The sequence below is a fragment of the Dermacentor silvarum genome, chromosome 3 (genome assembly GCF_013339745.2).
Source record: "Dermacentor silvarum isolate Dsil-2018 chromosome 3, BIME_Dsil_1.4, whole genome shotgun sequence".
NCBI classification, from domain to species: domain Eukaryota; kingdom Metazoa; phylum Arthropoda; class Arachnida; order Ixodida; family Ixodidae; genus Dermacentor; species Dermacentor silvarum.
Genome location: NC_051156.1, coordinates 81,776,146 through 81,792,819, shown reverse-complemented (window position 1 = coordinate 81,792,819; position 16,674 = coordinate 81,776,146). Strand labels below are relative to the sequence as shown.

Genomic DNA, 16,674 nt, shown 5'->3' with positions numbered 1-16,674 from the left:
CAACTTGTGAGCTCACACATTGACACTCAGCTGGCAAAGTGTCTTTGAAAACGAGTGTGTTTTTAAGCATGGCTAACGTTGAGATACCTACAGGTTAGTCTTATGTTCAGCGATACACAAGAGCTGCATATCTGCACAACAGTTCGGCAACTATGCTAGAAATGCCGCTGCTGCAAAATTTTCCTTCCTTACATTGAGTTTCCAGGAAGCAGTGGCAATGATAGATTATTATGCACGCTTGCAGAATGCAATAACACGTGTGTAAAGGAGTGGTGCCCTGAAGTTACAAATCCAGATTATAACACATACCTGAGGGATGCTCCTATGGATCCCGAACTAACGATGTTACTGGAACAAAGAAAACCAGGTAAGCAGCTTCCTCAGTAATAAATAACATCCTATTATTATTAATATTATTATTTGCACACTCCTCTGTCAAGTTTGTTCTTAAGCCCGTGAAGTGACGCATACACACTATGTGTGTATGTGTGAAATGACGCATACACACTATGTGTGTGTGTGTGAAATGACGCATACACACTATGGACGCAGCTCCGCGACTATGCCTGTATTTTCTAGCACGATCGAGAACGAATTTCGACTGAGTTGCCTCACCGCTTCACGCTAATTGGTTCCGCTGCACAGACGGCTACATAAGGCCTCTGAATGCGCGATGAACGCTGTTATGTGTATGCGGCCGCATCACGTGTTCATTTTTTCTTAGTGTCACTGTTAATTGTAGATTGATCAAGAAATTGACCTCTCACGATGGGCAGTTCGCGCATGTGACATGTGGCCTGCCAGCAGGTATGTATAGTTCATTAGTAAGGTGTCATTCCTTCACTTGTAAGTTCGAGCTAGTCCCTCAGTGTACCAACTGCCCCAGATCACCGCTTTGCTACTTTCCTTTTGCCTTTCCTTCTTTGCCCGCTTAAGGCTCCTATGGCATATTGTAGCAAACCAGGTGCAACCTGGTTCACCTCGCTGCCTTCCCTTCGTTTCTCTCGCTTTCTAATTTGTTGAAACGTTCGACTCACAGCCTCCAGACGGTCCGCTGCATTTCTTCGCAAAGTGTGAATTTAGACATTGGGTCGGTTCCGACATCTTGTGCGAACGGCGCAAGATTCAGGGACAAACATTTTAACATTCTACGTGTCCCCTATATGCCACGTACTCGCATTGACCATATAAATTGACGACGATTTGAACCATGACCTAATGCCTTTCAAAGCGCATTTACGTTGCCTGAGGCAATTACCCTGACTAGCCTCACTTCTGAAATGATTCCTCTTGATTCACTTTCTTGATAACCGGTACACGTTACTCTACACCAGCACCAACGACCGCAGCCAGCTGTGAGATTGCGCATTGTTCACGGACGTGATATGGCGCTGTGTGTTCTCAGAAGGCATCCAATATACGAAAGGCGTTGTCATATACGGCGCGCCAAGTGCCTGCTGCTGCAGCGTCTTGCCAGGAATCACCCGCCTTCGCAACCACATTCCAAGCTATTTCACAAGGCCAGCCGAGCGATAGCCGGGCTCCGGTTGTCGCTGCTTGGTGCCAGGAATCAATCACTTGACTTCGCACTGCGCACGATTGTTCGTCGGTAACATGTGCACGTATGCTTTATCGGGCTTACCTCCTTCTAAGTGCGGGTGCCCTTGGATTAGTCGCCCCAACAAGGACTGCACTCCGCTGTTCGCCGTCCAAGAACCACACAGAAAGCATCGGACCACCGTGACCTATAAGTGTGGACCGTGACTGTGGGGCTGACACCACGTGTGGGGAGTGGACGATGTGTGGGGGAGGGGGGGGGTGGAGACGCAGAAGAGGAAAAGGCCCTTTTCACTCTGGCGGTAGAAAAGGCCATAAGAGCAGCAGCGCGGAGGTGTGAAAGGTTTTTCTGAGACTTTTCAGGCCCAGCGTACAAGCTGACGTCTCTTGTTTTTTTTCGTAGTTCCTTTTCTTTGTTCTTGGCGTAATGACGGTAAATTGTGAAATAAACCAAGTTAATTGTTCCTTCGCCAAGCATCAGCACGCAACATCATCTCTGGGTGGAGAGCATCGGAGGTTTCCGGTCATTGGATGTGTCCGGGAGGAACCTTCCACCCTTGGAAACTCAACAGCATTCCTAAGGTTCGTATTATTGGTACTAGAATTTTGGAAAACGATTACGCAATAGGTATCCAAATGAGACCAGGTATCTAGTTTTGGCGGAATAATACATTGTCGTGCCATAGAGTACCGAAGAACAACGCTACAGCATCGGAACAAAAATGGCAGCATCCATCTAGAAAACTTGAAGTACGAGCAGTGATCCAGTTTCTGTATTCAAAGCGTCCCAATTCCAAGGGAATTGAGACCGAGGCGGTGACAGTGTGCAGTGACAATGGGCCAGCTCATGGCACAGTTCTGAAATGGCACAGGCGATTTCAAAGCGGTCGCACAAGCTACGGCGACGAAAATTCAGTGGCAGGTATTCGCGTGATGGTGAACCAGAAATTGGTGCAAGAGTGGAGGCTGTAATACTGACTGTCCGACGGATAAATATGGAAGAAATAGCGCAGCCAGTTAACAGGAGTAAGGGCCCAGTTTAAACTCCCAACCAAGTTTTGTCGCCTAATGTTCCTCCATGACCACAACGCTGTGAACTAACCTCCTTTAGTCAGGAATTATGAATGGCTGTTATAGTGGCTTTAAATTTATATATTGATTTCACGAAAGACTGCCCTAACATATCAGAAACATTTTTTCACCTGCAGCATAAAATTTGTCACATGCAGCCAGTTGTCATAATCAAAAAATCCGAGAACAGCTAAGTACTTCTTATGAGTTGTGAATGCGAAAGCAATAATGTCCAATTCAACGGCGTTGAGCTGTCCTTCTAGTTTTGCGCCGTGACTAGTGTACCATAGCGGTACGCGCTTCCCGCCTCAACAAGCAGTAGCAGCAGCCTAGGGTGCCAGCGCAGCATGCCACCGACGCGACAATGCCCTCTCCCATCACTCAACATCTGGCGCGCTATCGATGCCCTACCAACGTCTCTTAGATAGCACAGCGCGTGTTCACTTCAAGACGTCATCCTACCTTGTAGCAATCTCGCCACGACTCACAGCGCACACACTCACTACGTGGTCTTGGGAGGCAAGACTCTCCGAACTGGACCTGGGAAGCCAACTGGCGACCCTCTACCAGGCCCGGCGAGCCGCGATTGCCAGTGGGGCCGTGTCAGAAGGAACCGCGCAGGAATAAATCGCGCATAGCTTTCGATATCAATGACGTTTCACGTCCTCCTCCTCTGACTGCCATAGGATCTAATGGGGACGATCCCGAATAAGCCGTGGTAATTTTGACGTCACCGCTTTCGTCACGGCGGGCTAGACAAAGGAAATTTCGTTCCAAGTAACAGGACGCCATAAAGCATAGTGCACAGACCTGCTGCCTAGGAGGCGTTGGCTCGGCTTCACCCACTTGAAGGACGCCACTTCACCCTCACGCTTGTGCCGAGAGTGAGGGTGAAGTGGCGTCGTGACGATACCCTCTCCCCTGAGGCAACACCTTACACGCTACCGTGACAACAGGTGTTGACTTTCGCCTGCCGTGCTCCGTCAAGGAGCAGATCGTGGCGTGGCGTGGCAGCCGATGGAAATTCCGTCGAAGCGTGCTCGTGACGTGGCGGCGCAGTCAATAGCAATGCGAGTTTAGGTGCCGTTTCACGGCTACAGATGACCGACGCCTGCTTTCTCGCTCAATCGATCATTTGACACTTTCGAAAAAAATTGACAAAAATTGATAAGGGACTCTTGTAGAATTTCTAATGCATAATTAAAAGTGCATGAAACATTATTATCAGTAGATACCTTGCTTCTCTTTAACAGAGGGCATCCTGACGCAGAAAAGAACACTAATTAACAGCAGCTACACAGAGCAACACGTCGAGCTGTTAATAAAACCTGGTAGTGCGCCTCATATAATACGGTTGTTTTGCATTTCTAGCTCTACTAAAGTTGCTTCTAACACTGTTCTTTGCTGACAGGAGGGTTACGTTTAGTTCAAAGTTATGTTTTTAACTTTTTGTCGCAACTTCTCATTACATTCAAAAGTATGTTGTGTCTTCATGTGAAGACCCTGTGACTGAAAAGGTTATTGAACGTGGAAGGGTATTGAACGTTACTGAAAACAGGGCGAAAACGTGCGACTAGTGAGGAAGGTATTCACACACCGAGCACTCCGATGCTCCCATGTAGGCTTTAGTATCACATAATATCTCGTAAGTGCCGGCGTTGCTGCGGGTCTTCATCGTTCCTCAGCCTGATCAAAATAAAACCTCTTTTATGGCCACCGAACGACGAAGCCTTCGGGCGAGCAATGTGCACTTACCCAGCTGAGCGTCAGCGTACTCGATTGCCCTGTTCAATACTTCATCGGCACACTGACGCTTGCTATGAATAACTGGGATTTAGGTGGTATCGCAAGAAGCGTGGAGGATCTCAGTAGAAGTGGTGCTCGTTTTACTGTCACGATACTGAGGCACCGTGGTAACCGCTGGAAGCATATTGGTTGCATGAATACATATCTAGAAAAATAAGAAAAAGTAGCTCAATAGTAAATTGGCAATGGCCTGAAAAACAAATACACAGTATCAGGTATGTGTACGCACATTAGAGACACAAACTAGCAATATAGTGAACTAGCGAATAATAAGCAAGTATCTACAAACAGCTTGCGGCCCTTTATATCCAATGCCTCACGACTTCAATTGTACCAGAAAGCTGGAAGAACGCTGGCATTATACTCATCCATAAGAAGGGAGACGGTAAAGAATTGAAGAATTATACACCCAATAGCTGGCTTTCAGTATTGCATAAAATATTCATCAAGGTAATTTCAAATAGAATCAGGGCGACACTTTACTTCAGCCAACCTTTACTACAGCTGGCTTCAGGAAGGGATATCTACGATAGATCATATCCATGTCATCAACCAGGTAACAGAGAAATCTGCGGAGTACAATAAACCACTCTATATGACTTTCATAGATTATGAAAACGCATTTGATTCAGTAGAGATATCAGCAGTCATAGAGGTAATACGTAATCAAGGAGTACAGGATGCATACGTGAATATATTGGCAAATATCTACAAGGATTGCACAGCAATGTTGGTTCTCCACAAGAAAAGTAGAAAGTTACCTATCAAGAAAAGGTCAGGCAAGGAGACAAAATCTCTGCTGCAATGCTATTCACTGCATGCTTAGAAGAAGTATTCAAGCTCTTAGACTGGGAAGGCTTAGGAGTGAGGATCAACGGCGAATCCGTTGTTTCGTCATCAACCGTCGGTTTGCAGATGACATTTTCCTATTCAGCAACAATGGGGATGAATTACAGAAAATGATTGAGGACATTAACTGAGCAAGTGTAAAAGTGGGGTTGAATATTAATCTGCATAAGACAAACATAACGTTCAATTGCCTGGCAACGGCACAACCGCAGGAAAAAGGGGTCTTTGCAGCGCACGTTGCTGTTGACTGCCACCACATCCACCCCAGTTGGGACTCCAGCATCAGTGCAGTTACCCTGTACCCAGCGCTGACGAGGCGGCGCTTCACTTTTTTTTTTGACAATAACTTTATATTTTTTTGCGTGTGAACGCCCGTGATGGGGTCCACAATGTTGACGCAGTGGTTGACTGCCTCTTAATACAGGTTGACGCATAGCCCCGTGAACATCCACTAAATTTGGGATACATTTGTGTGCGGGCAATTCGTCAGGATGAATAATTATCCCCGGTTGATCATTGGCTGCAATAATGGCACCTAGTGTCACCGCCTTTCGTCGGTCGACCGTGAAAAGTCGCCGCACCCCTTTGGTCGCGCAGACCATTCCGAAGGCCCATGATCCACATCTTTAACACCGCCGTAATTTTGGCGGCTCTGCGGAAAGTTGTCGCCCGTCATTAGGCGGCCTCGATTGTACTTTTGCTCTCCGCGAACAAGGCACTCATCAATTCGCGCTATCTTCCCGGGGCCCCCGAATGGAGGTCGCGCTAGCAACTCGTCTCTCGCGACCTCGCGGGGGTAGTTCCCCCAGTCGGCGATGGTGTGCTCCGACAGAGGAAACAAGTCGCCGGTCATCTCCTTCAACAGCCATATATCTGTGCTTTCCCTCACGCAGTACGTGAGCCAAATCATTTGCCGCCTAAAGAGGTGGTCGTTCGGACGGCCGAGGCGGTCCGTGTTGGCGAAGTAATTTCATTCGGCTCGCTGCCCGTGCAGTGCAGCAGTACCGTGTAAGTGCGAAAGCTGCTTTCGGCACCTGTTGTACCGGAAGGCAGCCTGGCGTCCATCCTGAGTCTTCTTTATAATGTGACCACTTCGCCTTCACAGGTTAGTTGGTCCGGGTTGAACCCCAATTGCTCGCAGGTGCCCCAATACACCCATGGCGCCGCCTGACCTGGCCTGGGGCTGAGGCGCGATGGAAGAACAGCGCTTGAAGCCGGAGAGCCCAAGCGGTCGGACGAACTTTTCCACCGCAGCCTAGACACATGAGTCTGTGCTCGGAAAGCACAATTTGCCCGCCACACTGTCTCCGCAGACGAGAGCTTTCACCTAACTCGTCACACAGCCAGCGCACTGGCGTTTTGAAAGGCGAAAATGACGCTGAAACTTTACGTCCCTCATGTAGGTGAACGGATCCAGACGGCCATATTGACGCTTGCTGCCGCTGGATGCTATTACACAGGCTCCTGCTGCCGCTGCCATGTTCGTGCGTTCAACTCGAGGGGGGTTTCGCGATGTACGAGTTTGGCACGAGTTCGCCTGTCAATCAAAGCCATAGGTCACGCCCCGCGCGAGGCATGTAACTCTTGCGCGCGCCCACCATGGTTGGGCCACGCCCGACTTATTTTTCGGCAACAGCGCCGTGGTGCGGAACTGAGAGGCCATCCACAATCTTGACCGCCGAAATAAAACACGCACAACGCACTGTCATCGGTAATGTACTGAGCACCGCTATCAAAAACAAAGCGTCTTCTTTCGCTGGCTTATGCATATATGTTCTTGCGTTGTCATGACCTCACAACACGGTTTCATTGCTTGAATTGTGGCGACGCAGTGCACAGTAAATAATTAGCGGCAGGTCACTGTAGCTGCTTGCAAAGCGTAGATGCGCCGTGGTGGACGACGATGCTGAGTAGTGCGTAGTGTTTTCCAACGACAACGTATCGCAGCTGTCGTTTGAGATGGCTGCTCTGCCGTCGGTGATGTATGGCAGCCGCAGTGTCGCAAACACGGTCAGTGTCGAGAAACGATTGCTTTTCTAGACCCAGTGCGATGGCATTCATTAATTACAAGCACGGCACACTAAACAGTTGCAACACCGTCCTGCGTTCGAAGTCTAATTTCCTATCTGCACACAACAGCCCTCACCCGCCAAAATGCGACTGCTGCGCTGTCATTATACGATATCCATCTGCGTTCGCTGTTAGCTCAGCAGCAGAGGCAATCGGCTAGCACGTTTGAGTGAACAGCACAATCAAATTCCGCGCACAGGCGCACGGAGGAACCTTCACTGGGTAAGCGATGACCAGCGATGAATTGTGTCGCTGGGCAGCACGCTGTTCATCGCAAAGCATCGCGGAGGCTTCACGCACACAGATAAAGTGGCGTATTTTCACTGTGTTCCGTCACTACGGACCATAGAATACCGCACAGCCATTTTGCAGCGACAGCCGTTGCTCTGTCTGTATGGCTAGAGTGTCGTTTCAGTTGGTAAAGCGGCGGCCTTAAGGCGGCCGTCCCACTCCGGCGGCACGAGCCCCCCGTTTTCAGTACTTTTGGAGCAACCGTGGCGGCTCTTCTACTTAAGATATGAAGTTGTCGTATCTATATGAATCGGGGTTATCGGCGCCATTTTGTAAGCGTCGCGCGTACGTCACACTTCGAAGAAAATGGCGGAATGTCCAGAGCCGCTATTCTGGACATTCCGCGATTTTCTTCGAAGCGTGACGTGCGCGCGACGCTTAGAAAATGGCGCCGATAGCCCCGATTTGCATTCGTAACGTGACGCAAATTTGACGTTTCGCCTAAGAAACTGTAATGTAGGCATTGAACCTATCGTGGTTGATAAAGCAAAACAGTTTTCCTCCCCAGTAAAAATAAAGCAGCTAGCTCAAAGCGTACGATTATTCCATCAAAATCGTTTCTCGCTTCCGTCGTCTGCATGCACGTAGGCTGTCGTCTGCTTCATTAGCTAGGATGCCTGTTCTCGGGAAACTGAATGAGTCATCGTATATTGGCACCCAAGCGCTTGCTTTCTACCTTGAGACATCATACGCGACCTGCCAGTGATGATCAGCGCACGCTCTAGGCCGCGTTATCGCTATCTCGTGAACCGCAAGTGACTCAGCCCGACTCGTCTGGCTGAGAAGCGGCCGAATATCATCTATAGCGTTGCGCGCGCCACAGGTATCCGCTTGAGTGACGCAAACGCTGGCACTGCCATCTCTTGTTCACTTCGCTGCTTACTCGCAACGCGAGAGGAAACTTCAAGACGCCGCCTTGCGTACAATTATTTTTATAAATTAAAAAGTCGCCGTTGTCATAGCCTTCGATGACGCTAAAAGACATTAATATTGATTACAGTACAAACGCAGTAGCGAAAAGTGCGAAAATTCGCAAGAAGTTTGCTAGTTTCAAACAACATTATTACAAATAAACGTGTTTTTAATAAAAATGATGGTGCAAATCACAAATGCCAACACCACCCGAGAGCGATGCAAATGTTATGAGCACGCATTGTGAACAAAATATTTTTATGGCCCGAAATGACAGAGAAAATGCGGCGATACGCATGCCTCTCCACTGCCATTGCATATGGCCGCTCATTACCATAATTCGCGCGGCTCGTCGCAGCACAAATTATGGCGGAAAATCCCTGCAATGGCGGCCCAGCGCAACGTCACGCAACGTCAAATTGACGTTTACAAAACGGCCCTTCCTGTGACGCTCCTCACGGGATATTCCTTCAGCCAATGAACAAGCTGACATGCCGGCTATCTTGGAACATCACCACATATTCGCGAAATTGCAGATGCATTGCACGAGCTTCTGCACGCTACCGTCCACTTTCTTTTTAAAGCGCTAAAGTCGCAATATGGGTGCCAAGGACCACAAAAAAGTATGAGTCGATAAAACTTGCAGCTCCACGTCACGCTTCGTCATTCTGACGAAACCGCAAAATTGAATTTTGCAAAACTTCCGTTTCCCGGCAAAAATTTCGAAACACGTGACCTCTGGACAGCCAATGAGACAGCCAAGATGGCGGATAATGGCGGCCGTGCAGCCGCCATGCGTGTCCAGAATAGAGCCCCAGAATAGCGGCTTTAATCGAGTATAGCACGGCAGCGCCCCTGGCGACTGCTCACCGTATGAACTCCTTCGTGCGTGCGACCCCCCTCTAGAATGTATCCGCTTGAAAGTTTTCGCCTAACTGTCGCCCCTCGCGGCTAAAAAGTGCAAAATTTAATAATTCGCTCAATCTCCGTCTAATTGTCATCACAAATTTATAGCCTTCAAAACGGAAAACCGATACATTAAGAAATAAATTGTTCGTTATTTTATTTGTTGTATTTTAAAGTATTCGACTGAGGGAAAGTGCAGGTGGAAGAATGCACCGCAAGTGCCCTGTTCGCATTCGACGGAGGATAGAAAGATAATGGCTGAAAGAGGAGGCACGCCCTTGACGCGCCCTAGACAGGCGTGGCAAGCGGCTCCCGGCAAGTGTGGATAGACAGCGGGACAGTGACGGTATTGCTAAATTGCGATAATACGTTGATAACAATACGCGGCGCTGGCGCGTTTTGTTGCGCAGTCTTCTGTGCTTGAAGCGCGGAAGTACTGCGCCGCGCAGGGTGCCCTCATGTTGTCATACTCAGCTTTATCTGAACATTTCTTTTTGCCTGCTGTTTTTGCACGTTCCTTGCTATCTCTGTTCACTGACTGCCATCGAGCAAACTCGGGTAAAACTCGTGCGAACGAGAAACTCGGCGCATCCAGCATAGCACCCCAGGTATGATTGCGATCGCATTAAATAAGTGCTTGGTGGGTTGGCTGCGACACAATCCATGGTTTGGCCCTGGTTCGGCTGGGATTGTGGTTGTACGGTGTCGGTGGTAGCCACCCGCCTGCAAAGAGTTTTGATGACTCGATGGTGGCGCTATCGTTGTAGAATTATATTGGCTAATGAGATTGCGGCTTCTCCACCATATACATGACACGCGATGCCAATCCTCCCCGATACCTTTCGTGACTAAGTCCATACCACTGCAGCCCAGAGGCACCGTCCCTTCCTGTGTTAGGAACAAGGAGAGGTCCGCCTTTGTTGGGGTCACACAAAGGCGTCCTTCAACAAAGTTTTTCAGTTCTTTGAGAGCCATATTCCCTATTTCTGCATCCCGGGATTTTCATGACTTCAAATCGCAGTCCAATCCGCAGAAGTCGCTCAGTTCTGCTGCCTCCGGCATCCCTACAACTCCACTTGCACACGTAGTATAATAAGTAATAATTTCAAGCATTTGCCGGGAGATATAGTGTCTTATTATTGAGAGGTCGAATTATCTCATCCAAGTACCGCCAGTCTCCCTCTCCATTGTTAACCATTCGCATTGCGAATTTCAGTACTGCAAATAATAAAAAAAGATTGTAGTCATCCAACATGTGACATGGGGTGAACATGGACAAAATAATCACTTGGCCCAGATGAATTCCGTTCTCCACGAGTGTATTGTGCAAAAGTAGACGGAAGCCCACTTCTTTCCCCTGTAATTATTGTTGTTCCGCTTCTCCAATTGCTGGAATCGGATCGTTGTTATGTGTAATATGACGTTCTGCCAAGAGGAGTTCCACGTTACTTCCACGTTGCAGGTGGACAGTTTCGCATTTTGCCGGGTTTAGTCGCAGTTCAATCGCTTTTGCCAGGTTGCAGGTGAGGGTGATTATCAGTTGCAGCGGTTGGAGGCTGTTTGCTAGTGGGGTTAAATTGTCCGCTTTGCGAGAATATTGTGCGGCATCTCTCCGTCTTGCACAGCGCGGAATACATGATGGATCAATAGATTGAATAGGTGTTTCCTTTACGGACATCCCTGCCGGGTCCAAGTTTAATTCTTGATTGGTGTTATGACGCCTACTTCCACATTTATTGAAGTCTTCTTGATGTGGTGTCGGTCCTTCTTGATGTCTATGAACACCTCTGCACCACCTGAACTGATGGTGACGATGAGCGTCTCGCCGAGGATAGAACCAAATGCGTTTTTGAAGTCTACGAGCTCCATGCACAGGTCACCCCTGCTTGTCCGCGCCGCGACAATGCGCTCCTGCAGGAAGAATTTGTGTTCTAACTAGGGTGTCGAAACGTGAAAAAATGCCGGTTAGGTTCATGTTTGGCGAGGGGATTCTGTTCAGGTTCAGTTCCGGTTTGATGAAAAAAATTATGACGGTTCGCGAACCGGCTCACAACACTTAACCATCTCTCGAACTGGTTAGGTACGATATCTCTTCTCCCCCATAACGAAATGCGGCGCAGTGGCTGCTCGCGGGCTGATAGGAGACACCAAGCTGGTTCCAGTTCTTAGAGCAAGCGATATCTTGATAACGTGGGCTGGAATCATAAGACAATCCGCAGCTGTCCAAGGTTGCAAAATCGACTGCCGGCACGGCTGGTCGTAAACGCTACTGGTGTGGCAGCGGCTGGCACGCTCGGCTTAGTAGGCCCACTTGTGCGTTACCCGCTTGCAGACGTGTGGTTACGTTAGCCGATGAACTGAAGAGGTGTTTTTCACCAATCTCTTCTTAGGATGAGCGAAGACGTGTTTTTAGGGATTAATAACTGTCACGAGATTTGTCACGAAGCGGCGAAAGACGCCCGCTGTGCCAAGTTCACATCATTGCACTGCGCAACTAACGCTGTCAGAACCGCCCGGTGCCAAGATGCGGATTATCGCGGAAGTGATTGCATCCCTCCAAGCAATCGCACGAAGATACGTGCTCGCCACGACCACGTCGCCTACCTGCGTTGATGAGTTGGGGTGATGTCATCATTTCAAGACATGGATAAGCGGGGCCGACACAGGGTACCTTATATGCACAGGAAATATTCTGTGCCGACCTGCTTGTGTCAACTTTGGCCTCAGTGCTCAAAGTGCTCGGGCTGCAGCAGGCGCTTGGTAATGCACTCGCTTGCCGTGTCTGACCAAGAGGCAAGCCTCACCCGGAAAACAGTATCAATTTGGAGAGCAGTGACTAAATGTACACTAGTGGTACTACCTACTGGCTGGGCAATACTCAATAAGTGCGTTGGATTACCATCGATGACATTCTTGATATACAATGGTTTCGATGCGTTTCACTCCCCCCCCCCCCCCCGAACACCCGTCGGAGCGAACGCTCGTTAGCTGAGACCGTCTAAGCTATCGGCACAAAAAGGGGATGCACCACATAATAAACTCGACAGATCCGACTAGAGCAACCACCAGAGAAAATCAAATTCAGAATTCGCCGCATAGTACGGTAATGAGCGTGTGAAACCTGTGAGACACGATGCAGCGAGCACATCAGAGTGCCTCGCGCGCTGTTCACAAAGTAGGACGGAAAAAAGCCGGCAGATCCCACGCCCTGTGGGAATCGATGTTATGCGAAGCAGTGTGCCTACCAAGTTAGTAGCTACACCTGAGGTACCTTAAAGCGAAAGCCTTAGTCATGCTCACGACTTCTACTTCGGCCATCAACCTTTAGCCTTTTCCTTCACTTAGTACCACATCCGAACCCGTTCCATTAGTTTTTGGGTGTTAATATTTTTTCGCTGAGTCATTGTCATTTTCGCTGAGTCATGGTCATGACTGTGACTTCGGCCATCAAGCTTTAGCCTTTTCCGCTACTTAGACCCACATCCGAACCCATTCTGTTGGCTTTTGATTGTTAATCTTATTTCGCTGAGGTCATTTTTGCTGAGTCACGCTCATGAATATGACTTCGACCATCAACCTTTAGCCTTTTGATTTACTTGGTACCAAATCTGAACCCATTGCATTGGTTTTGGAGTGTTAAGTTTTTTTTTGCTGAGTCATTGTCACTTTTGATGAAGTCATGCTCATGATTGTGACTTCTACCATCATCCTTTAGTGTTTCCTTCACATTGCACCGAAACGCTGAACACAAAAATGTCTAGGTGGTATTTTCTTATTTTTTACAGCGGAGCTGTTTAAGCCGGCTGTAATGTGTGCCGGCCACTGCGTTTCCTAGTAACTGCCTGGCGGAGCTATGCTCGGGAGAGAGAAAGAGAAAATGGGAACGACAGAGAGTGCGCCCATCGCGCGCTATGTTCGGGAGAAAGAAATAGAAAATGAGAGCGAGAGAGAGAAACAAATTGTAGCAGCACCGACGAGGCAACGCGCAGATGTGCTGCCGACGCCATCAGCGCTTCTCCTTTTCCCCGCATTAGCGCCGAACGCTCTCGGTGTCCGTGCGCTCAGCCTGCGGAGAGGCGGAAACAAGCGACAATCTACATTGTTTCTGCCCCGCCTTCTCGAAAGAAAGGTCTTCTCTCTACGCATCATTCCGACGCCTAGGACTCCCTACAGACTCAGCATCGCAGCTGTTCTTTCCTGGCCGGCACCATGGCTCTGCCTTCAGGCACCTTCTCACATTCCTGGAGGACACGGGGCTGTCGCGAAAATTGTGAATGCGCCGCCAGGCTACCCCTGACAGTCAAGGGCTGTGTAATCGCCTCGATCATCTCTCTCTCTCTTTTCTTTCTTCTTTACAGCCTCTGCCCCTTCCCTAGGGCGCTGAGTCCCGCTCCCTAAAGGGCTGCACAAATGCGCGCCTCTTCCTCTTCACAACGACAATCTCCGTGACTGCAGCAAGCACCTCTGGCGGCGGCTCGACCGAGCTCCCACCAGCTGCGCGCTACTGCGCATGCGCCGTGACGTCATCCCGGCGTGTCGTCTCCTGTGCGCCGCCCGTACACTGTGCTTAGCTTTCGCCCCACATCTCCTACGTGTGCGCCGACTGCAAGACTTAGTGCTTCGCGAGGCGTTTCCCGATTCCAACGTCCACGGCGAAATGCTTATACACTTCGTATAACTTACCATCATTTGGGATAACTTCGTATAACTTTTTTTCAACGTATAGGAGCTCCTCCAACGGTATGTTTCAAGTCTTCCCTTGCAACTATTTGTGTAGTCCTTTTATATAAAAATGTGTTAAGGAATTTCGAATGCATTTGGTGATAAACCCCGTAAACCGAGTGTTTTTTTTTCTTCTTTTTCTTCTTTTTAGACACTAGAGATTCTTATAAAAGTGCTATGACTCTGAGACGCCTGTTGTCTTCGCATACAAGGTCTACGGCGAGGCAGAAATACTTTGCCGCTGCTTAAGTTATTCTCAAAATAATAATTAACTAGAATTTCCCTTTTACTTGTTATTAGTGCCTTATGGGTATCTGTTTACATAGAGAATTTTAAGGCAGTCACATTTTAAGGCACCATGATTTTTAATGATCTGAAAAATCGCATTTCGAAATCAAAATAGTTGCAACACTACCATGGACCCAAGTTGACGTCAAAATGGTTCACTTAGGAGCCTCACATACCCACTGGCGGGTACCCAGTGACCGAAATTGGCATGAAAGATTTTATTGAAGAGTCGCACATCTTGTGTCAAATACTCATTGACTCAAGTTTTCATTTCCAATGCGGTTCACTCCGCACAGCAGCCGGATTCTCTGCCCATTAAACCATGGACTACCCAGCGACCTGAGTTGTTATGAAAGAGGTTAGGTGCGCGAAAAAAACAACAACCGCGGTGATGTTTCCAAAGAATTCGGCCCACAATAATGAATAATGAATGTTTTAACTAATAAATAAATAAGTAAATAAATAAATAAATAAATAATGATGACAGTCTTAGATAAGACGGGTGATCTTGTGTTAGCGAATATGATTTTCCGACAGGCGATTTTCTCATTTGCGCAAAGTTATTGAATTGGCATACTTCCTAAAGTTCTTTTTTGAGGCATAGGTTGTTGAACTTGACTATTCGTACCCAGATGGGCAGAGCCAATGTGGTCATGTCTGGTGTCCCGCAATGCTACTACCTTGTGTCAATAAATGGCTCCAAGACGCCGGTCCTGATCCTGAAACTGTGTCGACCAGCACTACAGCCGCAACAACGACAGAACCAGGCAAGTAATATTTGCGATATCCACTAACTGCTCACTACTCAGTCTTCTGGCGAATACTGCGATATATTCATCTTACTTCTTAAGCCAATTTTCTTGCGCAATAATGTAAGAAGTAGAACTAATCTGCACAGCAAAATGGCTTATGTCCTAGTTACACAGGCAGCTTAACCGCCGTGAAACTTAACCTTGGTTAACTGGATCAACCGTGGTTAACGCCAGTGATAGTCCACCAGAGTTACATGGGCTATCCTGAATGAATTAATGAATTCTGGGGTTTTACGTGCCAAAACCACGATTTCATTATGAAGTACGCCGTAGTGTGGGACACCGGATTAACTTTGTCCCCCAGGGGATCTTTAGCGTGTCTCCAGTGCACGCAACAGGGCCGTTCTTGCATTACGCCCCCATCGAAATGCTGCCGCCGCGGCCGGGATTTGATCCCGCGTACTCGTGCTTAGCAGCGAAACACCATAGCGACTAAGCCACCGCGGCTATAGTATGGGCTATCTTGTTCACGGTTAATGGCTTCACGACGTGTCACGTGATCGCTTGCGTACAGGCTTCATTTTGAACCATTTTCCTGCAAAATTTCATTATGATGGTATAAAACGCTATTTTTGAGCACAATAATTGTCATATTTGATAGGTTTAACGTGTTAGACTTAGTTTTGCACGTGCTGGATCTGTATTTAGCCTAATTTTGGCATAATCTGCAAGCGCAGGGCGAAATGGACTGTACAGTCGCAATCTTTTTGAGGGTGAACACGGGAACGGGTGGTCTTCTGAGCTCACAGCGCGGTTCAACGGCGGCAACGAGAAGCATTGCTCATGCGCAGTGTGTCCGGCGTTCGCAAATTCTCCCGCCGCGCGCATTGCGTCACGCAAGCAAGTGCGCGTCGTATGCTGCGTGAGTATCGCAATATTGTAGCCGTACGGTTCGGGATTGGTGACTATGTTGAACTTCTCATTATGCTCCCCACGATGCATCAATAAACTTGAATACATATGTCATGTTTTGTGGGCGTTCTCAAGATCATTGTTGATCTGTAGTCAGGCCAAGCATGCTCATGACACTTGTGGGCGTATTTAAAAAGCGGCTTCCGTCTTTGAAGAGCGTATATATATTCTTGCGCATTGCCGCATCTGTCAGAGCAGCAACTGGATTTCAGCATGGCCCGCGTTCCCGAAGAAGAGAGGTGGAAAATCGTATGATATTCGCTCAAGGGGTATTCACAGCGCTCCATCGGTGCTCTCGTGCACAGGCCGCTAAAGACCGTCAACAGGATTATTCAGGCATTAAGCAAGGAAGGCCGACTCTGTGATGCCCCACACAGGCGTCGACCAAAGGCAACGACGGAGGATGAAGACGCGCTTATGGTAGCTGCTGTCGTCGAGAACCCGTTCCAGTCCGCGAGGCAAGTGCGGGAGCAGCTAG

General features: G+C 48.4%; 1 long non-coding RNA gene across 1 annotated transcript in view; it reads left to right on the top strand.

Annotated features, from left to right (window-relative positions):
• LOC125943857 (uncharacterized) overlaps window positions 1–15,233 on the top strand; it is a 56,875-nt gene extending 41,642 nt beyond the window's left edge. The window contains exons 2-3 of the long non-coding RNA XR_007465947.1: window positions 245–367; window positions 15,105–15,233. This is a non-coding gene — a long non-coding RNA (uncharacterized LOC125943857). The remainder of the gene's footprint in view (window positions 1–244; window positions 368–15,104) is intronic.
• Window positions 15,234–16,674: the final 1,441 nt, after the last annotated feature.